General features: G+C 37.4%; 1 long non-coding RNA gene across 1 annotated transcript; it reads right to left on the bottom strand.

Annotated features, from left to right (window-relative positions):
• Positions 1-191: 191 nt before the first annotated feature.
• On the bottom strand, positions 192-9,696 carry LOC308194992. Its single transcript, XR_013951123.1, has 3 exons — positions 9,449-9,696; positions 7,807-7,960; positions 192-1,995 (listed from the first exon to the last, which is right to left on the bottom strand). It is a non-coding gene; the product is annotated as an uncharacterized lncRNA (long non-coding RNA).
• Positions 9,697-14,839: the final 5,143 nt, after the last annotated feature.

Here is a 14,839-nt window from a genome sequence, read left to right as displayed (position 1 = left end):
ACAATATATAGGGGTGGCTGGCCGGGGTGGGGGGGGCCGGCTGCTCGGGGATAGGCTGGGCATCGGTCAGCGTGTGGTGAGCAATTGCATTGTGCATCACTTGTTTTTTACACCTTATTATTGTTAATACTATTATCATTATCACTATTATTATTATTGTTATTATTATTTTCCTGTCTTAATAAACTGTCTTTATCTCAACTCACAGGCTTCACTTTCCCGTTTCTCTCCCCCATCCCAGAGAGGGAGGTGGGAGGGTGAGCGAACGGCTGGTGTGGTGTTTAGCTGCCAGCCGGGTTAAACCACAGCACCAGCAAATGAAACCTTTTTGTTTGTTGTTTCCTTATGTCTTTTTGGGACCAAAAAAAAATAATAAATTCCAAACACTTTTGCATGAGCCCAGACTGCTAGCTGCTCCCACACTTTAAGCACAGAGTATTAGATTAACAATAATTATGAGAGGCAATAGGTCACTACCATTAGTGGGTGTCCCACCATTAGAATAGAATCATAGAAATAAATGAACTTTGAATAAGGTAATGAAGCCAGTTTTCACGTTAATTTAGACTCTAAATTAATAAGCAGTCCATTGATGCTCTACAGGAAGAAGCTAAAAATCAGACCTGCAGTTTTGATGTTCACCCCGAATACAAACAATGGGACATATAAGGGACACAACAGTGCCATTTTTAATTTCCTAATGAAATCCTGTATTAGAACAAATACTATTATTCAACATCAGTGGAATTTTGCTAGCCTAAAACAACAAGAAATGAGATCAGAGTCAAATCCAGATTTTGCTGTAGAAAATGGAAACTACTTAAGAAGAAAACTTAAGACCTACTTCTCTGTTGAAAAAGTTGCCAGATGAGAATTCCTGCAACACAGTCTGATATTAGCTAACATAGAGAACATAAAGTATTAATTTACTGCCCCTGCTCCTCCTTTTGAAACCAGCCAGATTTTATCTACAACTTTCCCTAGAAATTGTATTTTATTCTTACTGAGAGCTTGCTTCCCCTATGTGTTCTTGGAACGAGTGCAACGTAAAATATCAAAGAAAGCAAACTTCATATTTGTTTCAAATAGCTTGCACTATTTCACTTTCCACATAATCATCTGAACACTGAATCTTTAATTGTAAATGAAGGGAAGAAAAAATTACATGATATAGTATCAACAGTTTTAAAAAATATTTTTAAATAACTTGCCTTAACAAACTCTACCTCAAGATCTGCATACGCAGTTGTTCCTGATCTCAAGTCAACAAAGCATATAAGATTGCCATTGTTCTGTTTCTGAATTATCAAAATAATAATCCCTCCAAGACATAAATAATTTTTATCTCTGAAAGTGATTTCAATGACATTTATGCAATACCAGCAAGCCTACACTTAAATGACCTGACAAATCAGGCCTATGCTTAGTTTAAAGTAAAATCCCTACCTAATTTCTGCTCACATTAAGATGACAAGATTTATAAAACATTATGTTGGCAGCTGATCAGCGGTGTTTTTCAGACTCTGTGGCATTGAATATGACATGTATTTTTAGCTAGCACCAAATCACTGAGAAATGAAAGAGAAAACAATGGCTGAGTTCTGCAGCACAGAAAGATATTTTTCAATTTGAATAATGAACTTTTACCTCATGACTAGTACAGAATATTTGGATTCTTCTGAGGTATCCTGAGAAAACACATATTGCACAGATCATTTTTATTCAGAGATTCTATTTTCTGTGATATTTTCAGCAAATTACCCCATCTTCCCAATACATACACATAAATCATACACACACTTTCTTAATTATTGTAGGGAGTGGTGTTATAAATCTCTCCTTTTCCCAAGATCTACAACCTCATAAAATTAGAATAATGTGCATCATCTCTCTTGCGTAGCTTCTGGCATGTCATTTTCATCCTCCTTCCAGCATAATCGAACACTCTGTGGGATATTTGTAGTAATAGTCATCAGTCTCTCTAATGAAAGATGCCTGGAAAAAATATGGTAGTTTAAATATTATATGCTATTTTATAACAATAAATTCTAATTTTGTGCAAATACATATGGTTTCTTAACTATACTAAATTTGGCTATGTCAGTTAAAACATTTTTATATTGGGCCATTGATGCTGAAACTAAGACTATTCCAGAGAAGGTGGGTATAATTTGTAGTTAACTTCAGGAAAACTCTGTCTCCAAATACCTTAGAAAAGAGAAAATTCATTATTTCCCAACAGACCAGTGTCACTCATCTCTCAGAAGAAGGAAGACGGAGGGTCTTTATACCTTCATGATTTCCCAGTTAAACGTAAGCACTTTAGGGCAATACTCCTTCCTGGTGAGCCAGCTGGGCATAGGGGTCAACAGACCCAAATAAGGGACTGTGTGGAGAAGTGTTGCTACCAGGTGAATTACCTGTGCCTCTTCTTTTCTTGGGGATAGATGGAAAGAGCTTTTTGGGCAAGCAGGCAAGTATAAGAAACTCAGGTTCATAATTCGGATGGGTGTTGCCTGAATTTGCTTCAGATATAAGAGCTGGGAGCAGCTATGCACCCACCTTCAAATAACCATAACTAAAGGATGAAAATCATGCTATGGCACAGCCCTGGAAGTCTAATTTCTAAGTCTAAGTCTAAGTTCTGATCAGAATTCTTACCTTCTTCATAGATTAAAAGGGAATAAAGCTGCAGAAGAAATCAGTAGGAAGAAGAGATGCTTTGTCACCATTCAAACCACAGGCTACTGGAAGTGACATCAGGCAAAACAAGTTTATTTGGATACCAAGGGCCTGTCCTCACAGAGAGCACATTGGAGATAACAGACCAGACTTTTAGCCAGCATCAAGGGGCAACAACAGGACGTGGGTTCGTAGACCTTGAGCTTTGAGGAAGAGGTCCAGGTTCCTACCACTAAATACATCCAGGATTATGCAGTTGGTCTTATACTTAGAAGGGGGTGTGCACAGAGACCCTAAGAGAAAAGACCTTTGTAGCTCTGCTTGAATTCAAAACAGGATACATTAGTGCCACCTCCCTCCACCATGGGCACAGTATTTTACTAGGACACAGAAAAATGGCTACTCCATTAAACTAACATGAACAGTGGCTTGAAAATCAGCTGTTTCTAAAGGAATTCAGCAGCATACAGGACACCATTAATCTTTTATCAAACTTCTAGATAAGATCTTTCTTCTGAACTCCTACAAGAGCCTCTGCAAAGACAACAACATTTCAAATGTAATTGTTCATCTCAAATACATTGGACACTGTTCTTTTGTCCACTTACATTTCTCTACACTACTGTTACTCTCACAGCTTTAGAATATAGCATATTTTAACAGAGCAAAGATTCTTACTGCAGTACAAAAGACTTGGAAAATGAAGCCTTGCTGGTCAACAAATGCTAACAGAAGCCGACAGAGGTCCACCTGGAGTTTTCAAGGATTTATTGGCTTCTTTGACCTCATCATGCTTTTTTTTTTTCTTTTTTCTTTTTTTAATTAATCAACAGCAAATTTCTTACTTTTACAGTTGTCATATATCCACAGATGAAAGACTTCAGTCTAATGTTGACTCCTTCCTTCGCATTGCTGTTTTCACAATTCTGCAGTTCTACTCTTGTTGCTGAACTTCAGCCATTCTTGCACACTTAATTTGTCCTTCTCCTTTGCTAACCCAACCAGTGAGATTTACACCAAGTTTGAAGGCTAAATTCCATTCTCTGTTTCATGCAACCCCAGTTCTAGAATGTAAATAGAAAGTAATAACTATTGCCTAATAAACCTAAAAATGTGCCTGTAAATCCACAGGCACATAAATTCCTAATGCTAGGTGGTATATAATTATACAAGCAACCCTACTGATTAAGTCATATTTAACATGGATAGCAGTCTATTTGTCAAGTACAAAATTTAGAAGTCTGGAATTTAACTCACTTTCCTATTTTCCTTTCTGGTTAACAAGCATTTTATTGACTTCTTGCTTTACCATGGCAATCCCAGATAGATTATGTTTAGGTTTCTGAGAGTTACTATCAGTTAAGCTTAAGTTTCTCTCTGAGTAAACACTACTGCTTTTATAGAGTTGTTCCTTTTACGGAAACAATAGGAAAAAAGCCACTTACCAAATGTGGTAGTAGGCAATAAAGATAAATCCTGGTAGTTAAGACAAACAATGTAATATAAACTTGATTGCGATTTACCAGAAATGTTGCCACATCAGAATGAGTCCAGATTCTGCAGAGCAATTGTCTTGAACCAAGGAACAAAGGAACAAAAGCCCTCTCTTGCACTGTAACTGACTTTTATACGGTCAATTACAATGAAAATACTCAGAGAGCAAGGCACTAAAATATGTACAGCTATGAAATTTCTAAAACTCAGGTCCAACCAAGCCATGCTTTGGAAATATATTGCTAGTAAAAACATTTCTTTGAATAGCTCAGCTTTGATTTCTGAAGTGTTTAAGTGCATTCTTTAGCTGAAACCTTAAGACCAATTTGTGCCTTCACAGGCACTCACATACACCTAAAGAATGAATCTCCCTCAGAGAGAGTTCAAAAGAGACTGTCAAGAGATACAGTTCAGAATTTTCACCTTGGATGATACTCAGAAACTATGTCCTAATTAGAGATCTTAGAGAAATGATAATGAAATGTTACTCTTTCAATGACCTGCAACGTATTAATGCACCTGTGCAAGAATTTACACATTTGCAATGACACCAAAAGTTTTATTATTCTAGAAGCCTCTCCTCTTATGTCCTACTTTTACTGTAGCTGTTCATGATATTCATTATCCAGTATATTTGTTTTATCACACAAATCACCATGATACTTAGAGATGCTGTAGGAATTAAGATCATAGGAAACCCATTCTTCCAGACTTCTCCAAGACAAATGCAATACTCAATAAAATGATTCCACTACCCGACCTGGAATTTTATGCTCCCTCTGAGCATGACATATTTTGCACCTACGAAGTCAAAGAAATGCCAATGTTATTTTTCTTTTATTATCCAGGGCTGGTAAGCCGTTTCAGTAAAAATAATTTATACCAACTGTTTCCGGTTAATGGAAATTCAAAGTCTTCAGACAATGTTTTTTATTTCTAGTGCTTGAATTCTCAGGGAAATAGTGAAGTATAATTGATACCATATGCTTTTTATTGTTTTCCACATGAAAGAATCATGATATTCAGGGAATCACTGAATTATGCTGTGGCATTGTGCCAAATCATCAAACAGTAAGGTCACAAGTGATGAAGGTACAGTACTAGTATGGAAATAGTGTTTGTCATACCTTTGAATTGGAGGTTTATTTCACTTTGTCTGAGTAAACCCAGTATAGAAAATTTCTGGGGCCTTTCACAGCCTACATACAAAGCACCTTCTTGTAAATTTTTGAAAGAAGTCCAAGAAATGTGCAAATGTTCATCACCAAACAGGATTACAAAACAAACAAACAAAGAACAAACACCATAATTCCAAATACTGCATTACATTAGAGATAGATCAGTTGCTCTGGTGACTTCAAAAATGTTAATAACTAGCAAATATGAAAATGACTGTACCTGCTGTATTTCAGGAATATCACTCAAAATAGGCTTTTTCTTCCACACTTGTGCCTGCTATTATGTCACTAATTGATTTGGACATGAATTTATCTGCTTTATAGGTCCGCTTCACAAAATCACAATTAAAGGAATATTTTTAGAAAATCTAGCAATTTTTTCACCTTTGGAAAAGCACTTTTTACTTTGTTGCAAATCTATATCAGATTCAGTAATGGAATCTTTTTATCATTCTTTGACTTGTTCTTTGATGCTACTTTGCACCTCCATTTCTGCTGTATCATTTCAAGCTGAAAACTTGCTAGAAGGAGAACATCATCTTCATGACATATAGCTCATATTGTGGAGCAATTAGGTACATATCCAATAATTAGCATTCCAGCACCAAATGAGAGTCAGAAAGCTCAGTGCTTCGATCATATATTACTGTTTTATTCCCCCAAACAAAATCATTTCAGATAGCATATAAGTAAAAAGCACTAGTCTTGAAAAGATACAAAGTCATTTTTTTCAGATCCAATTTCTACTTCATTCTTCTATGGTAAAAGTCCAGAACTCCAGAATGGAGTTTTTTCAACAGTTAAATTCAAAAATTTTGTTCTGCCAAACACTCTGTCCACAGCTGGTTAATCTAGCTTTTTTTTTTTTCTTTAAATGACACTGTTTTATAGCATGCTACTTATGAAAAACCAACAAAATATGATACGAAAAATTCAGACCTCAGAATTTCAAATAAATTAAAAACAACCCAACAGAATGTTAAGCATTTCATTACATGAAATTTCTTAAGGTTTGCCACTAATTACAAAATCACTGCAGTGCTTCGAGTATGGCCAGTGCTTTACAAACAGAAGACAAGTCTTTCATTCTCAGAAGGCTTGCTTCTCATGTCAGACAACAAACACCATTACACAGGGAACAATCAGGCAACAGGAATGTATCTGGAGTTATAATATGGCTGAACTGCCTACAGAGCTATTGCAGATGCATTTCTAATCATCAAAGCATTTTTTCCTTTTAATTTGATTTACAAAACTGTTTCTAAAGTAATGCACATAATATCAAAAGATTTACTACCAATGGCTGATGAATTAAAACTTTCATTTAATAGTTCACATTGCAAATATTACCAACTAAAGTGCAATTGGCATTTTTGTATCCAATGGTAGGACTTCTGAAGAGAAACAGAAATCAAGGCAGATTTTCTCTCCCAATACTTCTCAGGCAGGAAATTTAATTTTTTGCCTTCTGGAAGGTTTCAGTTGTAAAGATTGTTGAAGGGACAGAATAGTGGTATGACCTAATTTGACAGTTTTAAAGAGAGGAAACACTACATTTATGGCAGGGACTATGCTATAATCCAATATCTTGGCTTTTTTTTTAGAAATAGAACAAACATTGCCCTGGGGTCTGAATAACATTTTGGATGATCTTAGAATCTTCCACCAAGGCTTCTCCAGGTCATGGATAAATTTACTTAAAAAACAACCCTCCCTCAAAACCTGAGTAGGCAAACAAGACCAAGGGAGAGCATAGCTAGTCCATTCTTCAAACAACATACAAGATGGCAATCTTGCTATTTTAAACTTCTCCCTGGTTCTTGCCTCTGTTAATACTTCCTTGTTTATAAATACATTAGCAATTTTAACAGATTCATTTATATCAGATCATTACCAAAACCTTTAATGGAAGGTTTCTCCGTAAAGGTTCAGCGCTTTGCCTGCTGTTTCAACCAGAAGTAGAAAGTGCAAATGATGGGACGAAAATAGAACAACAAAAATGATTTTAATTGCATCCTACGTTTTTGGATTTCACTGACTGACCTTAAGAATTGGGCCACATTAAGATCAATAACCAGCTGCATCCGCATTAGGATAATATTTGATAGGATAATATAGATATTTGCCCAGGCTGGCAGTCCTCTCTGGAGCAGTGTGATCTATTTTTGGTCCATCTTGAACCAACTCTGGCACATCCTGGGTGCACTGTTTGAAGTGTTCTTCACACATGGGCACAGGATATTTGCACAGCTGTGAATTTGGCATCCCTTCTTCCCTGCCTAAAGACCCATCCTACAAACATTTGACCTCCAGAGGGAAAGGTGGAAGGATAAGACATGAGGTTTACTTCTGAAAACATTTAGCAATGGTTCTGGGATTTACTGGCAGAAGGAAGGCAACTATATCACAGAACAAGGCCCGCAGCATTTTCAATATAAAAATGGGAACTTACCCAAGAAACATTTCCGTTTCCATTTACAGGATGCTCAACAGAGGAATGAGAATACCTTGTGGTTTTTTTCTTGAGGACGAAGAAAAGTATCTGAGAATTCTCTTTCTGAGAAATCTGTGAGATTTATACATTTGTCATCTCCACAGAGCAGTATCTGCAGCAAGACAAGATGGAAAAATACCTACCTTTTAGTAGTATGTATACATCTGAGGTGCAAATAAAATGTTTACCTACCAAATATGTACATATGCAAATAGCTATCAAGTGCAAATATCTACCTAGAGACCAAATTTTTACACAGAGGATATTTCATATTTGTCTCTATATTTTCTGGAATTGGTTATGAATGCAGGATTACCCTAGTAGCTTTTTTTTTTTCAAAATAATTACACATTCCTGGGTGTTTGCCTAAGGGAATTTGGATGTTCTCAAAGAAAGGGAACACTTAGGTCTTTCTTAGCAAGGGGAAATAAGATGTATTTTTGCTGGCAATTGCTACATCAGAAATAAAAGGATTGGGAAGGAATCTGAAGTACTAAAACCCATGTAAGCCCAACTCCCTGTTGTGAAGTCAGCAGCAGTTTACAGCCAGTTTTGATCTGTGTGTCTTGCCCCCATTTTCCAAATTAATTTGCATGTATGTTAAACACATACAGACTTCAACCTATAAAAATGTAAAAACTTATCACAAATAAGCTTCTGTTTAAATGCTATTAGATAAACAATAGCCAAAAAGTCATGACACTAACAAATAATTGGAGATGATTACTACAGCCATGAAATGCTTTTGCCAGGGGCAAAAACATTAATATTCTTTCTGTTGTACCCTAGCATATCTTAGGAAAAATGCTTGTCTTTAATATTTATTTAAACATGTGCAATGAGATATGAAGCTATGGATTCTGTCAAATACCCTGGAGGAAGCTTGTAAAGCCAACACATCACGTTTTTTTTTTTTTTGATGCTCTATTTTCTAATACCCTTTTTATGCATTTCCCAGATCTACCTATATAAGATTAGAAGCAAAACAGATCAATCCTGCTGCAGAAGTCTTGCCATGTGACTTGAGAGACGGCAATGCATTCCTTAGTGCACTGTCACTCCACATCTCCTGTCTCCTTGCAAATTTTATTTGGAGGAAGGCACTTGCAGTGAAGATACACAACAATTAAGAAGCATCACTTTCACAGTGCCTTCCACTCCTTCAGCTGTATGCTGTGGATTACTATGAGTGCCTACGCTAAATGTACTTTCAGGGATACTTTTACAGGGATACTCTTTATTTCTGTGCATAGGCATATAAACCTCTCACAAATATCCCAGAGTATATTCCCTCTTGTAACGCAGAACCCATCTGGAAATGCTTCCACTAGTACACCATTTCTATTTCTTTCTCAAATATATTCAGCAAAATCACCAAACCAAATGGGAGGAAGCACAAAAACTAAGCACAAACAAATGATGCACAAGACATTCCTTTTCAGATTTGCATGGCTTGTTCAACCCCAGCTAAATAGCTGAATTAATAACATTTTTACTGGATACTAAAGGACTCTCTGATTTTGCATTCACTCCTAAGCAAATGGTTTAGAGTGAAATATTGAAAACACTATCAGTTCTGTGAAAAAGGCAAGAGTTTCACCTTGTTACTACTACATGTCCATTGTGGTCAAATAATTTCTTTGCATCATTTCGCAGCCAGTAACAACTCCTGACTTCCAGGCCAACAGCATGATCACAGCAATTATCTATCTCCCTTTTCACTTCACGCTCTCCTCTGAGAACATTCTGAGCCATCTGTTGTCAGCACCAGTAGGTCTACAGTCCCTGTAAGTATGCAAATTTGTTCAGGGTCAAAGAACACAAAAATCTCTTTTCCCAAATGTTGATCGCTACACCACCTTGCAAGTCACACCTGTCACAACAATCTGATCCCAAATATGCTCTGTGTCCACAACTCATGAAAAGTTGTTAGATGCTTAGTTCTAAGATAATAGTTACTTAACATTTAGTAGGAGTTCTCAGAGTGGATTGGTATAAATAAGAGCGAACATTCTGTTCATTTTTAAGAGGTGTGTGTTTCCTTGCTGAACTCTGCTTTGATACTTAATTCACTTTAATGCAATTAACCACAGGGAAAAAAACAGCCCTGGTGCATGGAGGAACCATTCCCAAAGACTGTTTCCATTGATAACAAACAGACAGAGCTGTCACCAAAACAAGGAAGATTTAAATCCCAGCTGGGATTCCAGGGACTCCCCAAAGCAAGCTCTCCAGGAGATCGATGTAAAACTAGGATCTTCCACTTCTAGCTTAGCCATGCTATTGTGAAAATAATCCTGACAGCTTTTGCGTTAAACAGCTCCAGGCTTTGGACAGATACAAAAGGCTTATTAAACCCAAGCAAGAACCTATAGCTGGGGCCGCTTTTGCTAGGGGTGGTCAAATGTGGATTATGGATTTATTTTATTTTTTTTCCTGGCAGAGGTAGCATATGATTACTTCCATAAAGCCCAGTGAAAAATGATCTGGGTGCCAGAGCGTATCTTGTTCGCTTTTGTAAGCAGAAAACCAGCTTGGGACTTGGGAACAACGTCCTCTGATAGGGACCTCACAACCTTCCTCAGGATCCCTCCTTAGCAGGAAATGTAGATTATATACCAAAATAAATCAAAAGGCCACAGTTTTCACCGAAATTAGGCTGGATTAGAATACTATACCAGAATACCAATGGGAAAGATCAGATTTGATTTTGGCATCCAGAACCAGACTCTGCAGCAGTAACAAATTTTTGGCTCTCTTTTAGCTTATTTAGCCAGTAGCACTGACTCTGCAGTTGCATTTTTCACTACTGAAAAGTAGTAATTATCCCTTCTTCTTTTATTCGCGTTTGTCACAGCAAATTCCAATCAAGTGCAGAAACTTTTTGCAAGATAAATGTGACGGAGCAAATCTGAAATTCAACATCACTTCTTCCTCCCTTTCAAGGAAGCAGACAAAAAAGAAAAAAAAACTGAAAGAGTAACTTCATTAATAAAAACATCTGTAAGCCCCAAACTCCTCCCCTCTTTATCCTTTACTAAGAAACTTACTCATATAGACTGATAAATATGCCATTTTCCTAACAAAATAACATGAATGAAACAGCTGAGATGTATATTGTTATGTATGTAGAGAGGATAGAAAACAGATAAGCTAGAAATGTAGTATCACATTAAAGAGGAACTATAACTGACATGAGGCCCATTTTTTTTTCTTTTTGGTCAACTTTATAAAACTGTAAACACCAAATAATGCTGATACTACAATAGCTATAGAAGAAATTCAATATTGGCCCTGTCCAAGCCAATTCAAAAACTCATCTAATTACACTAATACCCAAAAAGATCAAACAAGAATCAAATCAAACAAATCAGGGATTTCCAGCAAATAGCTTACCTAACTGTAAATTACAAAAGGTAGCAAAAACCCATGGCTGTCAGACTGCACTACCAGATTTCTGTAAATACAGAGAAAGGTCAAATGGGTTTCATATATCAGGTGTTAAAAGCTATGTTCAAGGAATAATGCAGTTAATGCCTGAGGCCTAATTGTCTGAATACTCTTCAGCTGTCCTATCATAGGTTGCCAGAAAAGCATCTGATAGTATTGAATGGCCCTTATAACAAATCGTAGCAGTTCTCAAAAATATTCTGCTTGGGACTGATATCATTCAAAAGGCTTGCAATACTATATAAAGTGCACTGATATATGAGACGGACACAAATCCTGTCCATTTCAGCTAAAATCATGAGTACTTCAAGGGTGCCTACTTCCTCTCTTTAAAATTTCTCCTTGGAGACATGCACTACCTACACATATTACATCCATGTTACCTTTTACGCTACAAGTAAAATATTGCTATTTGCCCTTCAGGCAAACAGAAGAGCTACAATCAATGTCATAGCCAATACAAGGCGACTGAGAGGAAACAAAATACACTTTCAGATCTCTTCTTTCCAGTTCACCTAGGTGGTCTTCCCCCAACAACATCCTTTACTGATATATTGTACAGATTACACCAATATTTTTCAACCATGTAACATGCTGTTTAAGCATGCTGCGGAATAAATTGCAATGAGATGGATCACAACTAGGATATAATGACAACAGAATATTGAAATTAAGAATACCTGTAGATAAATAACAAATCAAAGAGTAACTGTCATCTGCTTATACGACTTACGTTCTCAGCATATGTTCTATACTCGTTTTCCTTTTTTGCTCCCTTTTTGCCCAGCAACAAAGACTGTCAAGCTCTTAGTCAATGCACACCAATGACTATATTTCTCAGTGAAGTATTCAGGCACACGTTTTCTTCACAGCTACTGCCAGGCGGCCTGCACACTGTGTGTTCCATTTCAACTATTCTACCTGCTGTCTGCAAAATTATGTCTGATGAGATTTTTTTTTTTTTTAAAGAATGATTATTATTGTCCTTTCTCAACTTGTATCGCACCCAGGAGAGTCTTCCTAATGTCTGTAATAGGTACAGGCTTTGGCCAGCAGAGCATTTCTGAAAATCCCCTCCTCGAAGACAGGAGGGCAGCAAAAGCCACCATAACCACATGAAGAAATATCAAAAACATGTAAGCTGTCTGTTACCCAGCTCTTTTCAAAATTAATACCCCACCCAGCAAAATGATCGACAGATGGACCTCTGCCCCCATGTGGAGACGATCACAGAAGCGAGGGCTGCATTTCTAAATAAATCCTTATGCACTATCCACAAAAGCTGTGTAAGGCAAGGCAGAGAACAAAAACAAAGGGGGCCAGAACAGTGATTGCATATTCTTCAAGCAACATATTCTCATTTGTTTTAAAACATTCAAGTCTTCTTTACCTTTGCATTACTAGCTCCAAGATCACTATGGGGAAAAAAAAAAGACAAAAGAATTCAGCTTCCTGATGAACTGGTATTATAAAAATATAAGGTTATGACAGGAAGACAAACATTCCTGCTATTACTTGTTATTCTGCTAACTGTCCCTATTCCATTTTTCTGCCCAAATTAGAATTCACAAATAGTGGAAACTATGCTCCAAACATCATGTTATAGCATTGTAACGCAAGGCTTCCTAAGTGGCAATAATTCACAGGAGTCACCAATGTAAGCTGAGGCTGCTATGAAACTGGTTAGAAAATGTTTCTTTCCCTTCTGACAGGGTGCATGTGCAGAGCGAGCTGAACCATCAAGTCTTCACTGGGAATTCTGCCCACAGAAAAGGCATATATCGCACAAAGGAATAAATAAAACCCCAATTTTCTGTCAAAAAAATGTCAGCAGGAAACTTTCTCTCAACCTTTTTGCACAGACTGCAGCGTTCCACTGTGGGTGAGATTTGGTTGTGTAAACATAGGCGTCTGGTGGCATTTTGGCTGCTTTAGGGCATGTGAAAATGTCTCCAGGAGGCTGACAAACAAGACAGGACCTCCAGGAAATAACGTGCCCTTCTGGGCAAATGCAGGCCAAGTGGGCTGCCCTGGGGCATCCTCAAGAGCACAATATAGGCAACTGGATCCCACCCACAGCGTATGCCTCACCAGCATTAGAGGCTGCATGTTCAGATCCGTTACAATAAATTCAGGGATTTATTTTTTTTTAATGGAAACAATTTGAAAGCAAGGGAGCAAAAAGCATTAGTGAGGCACCAAGAGACCAGAAAAGTCATAAAGAGACGAAGCAGGAAAATAAACAGAGGGAAAGCACGCATCAGAAGGAGACCGTGGAAGCTGGACTGAAGCGTAGAGTCCCAAGATGTCCAGACAGTGATCCTGAGGCAGGAAAACCTACCTGTGAAGCTCTCTTTTGCAGCCATCCACTCTTGCAATTGTCATTCACTTTCTATGTCACCTCGCAAAGTGGAATAGCATCTGAGCGTTACACAGTGGTAACAGGTGGTGATAATCCCATGGATTTCCTTGAAGATATTATGAGAAATGAAGTTTTCACTGCCTGGCCCAAGCTTCTAATGTAAGAATGTGAACAAGAGTACAGGGGACAGCTGGGAAGGGAGTATCTGCTTCTGATTAGAGGGGGGAATGCTGCGCACTCTGCACGAAGGCTCCAGGACCAGCAATCACCCTATACCAGCATCTGCATCTCACTCTAACTCTTAATGATACTGGGCATATACATACTGGGCCCTAATTCCAGTGGGCTTCCCAAGCAGTGGATAGATTTAGAGACAGCTGATAGGTGAAAAGCTCTGCTTTCCAAACATACATTTTGCACACTGTAATGTATGTGTGTTTTAGAGGTGCTGTGCTATTCCTGCACCTGTGAACAAAACAAAACAAACAAAAAAAAGGAAAGAGTTCTGTGTTTACAAAGTCCAAAACACAGTTCTCTTAGGTATTCCTCATAATTTAAAACTGCATCTCTTAATACCAAATTTTCATGCACCAAACCTGCTAGATCAAAATGGTATCTTTAGCTAGACAGCAAACATTCCTCTTCAGATAGTCAGGCACATTAGCACAGTTTTGAGACATGCCTTAAATGCAAGCTTACTGTCATTACTATCCAGTACTTAAACACAAAACAGAAACAGATCAGTAATGACAATTTTTTTTCCCCTTAGCAATATGACTAGTTAGTAAGTCCTGGAAAGAATACATAATGATTCCAACTAGGGAATCAGATTAACTCCATGTTCCTATTTTTTCTGTCCCCTTCTCACTGTTCTTTAATTCACTAAACATAGGTAATTTCTTAACTGACATAGCATCTTTTAATCATTTGTTCAATATTAAACACAGTGCAAAACCTCAAAAAAGGAGTCTGAACTCCAGAACCCTCTTCTTCACTTATTATTTTTATACTGCTGCTCCAACAAAAAAGCAGTGACAAGATTGGGTCCCACTATGCCATGAGATTATATTTGAAAGGATTACAAAATGATTTGTGACTGAAGCTGTGATTAGCTTAGCTCCTAAAAGTATTGTAGTTGTTTAGCTATCATAATTCCCTAAGCTTCTTTGAGTATTTGAC

This window comes from Anser brachyrhynchus (genome assembly GCF_964034855.1).
Source record: "Anser brachyrhynchus genome assembly, chromosome: 4".
NCBI lineage: Eukaryota > Metazoa > Chordata > Aves > Anseriformes > Anatidae > Anser > Anser brachyrhynchus.
The sequence above is the reverse complement of the archived record's forward strand: the minus strand, read 5'-3'. Positions and strand labels throughout refer to the sequence as shown.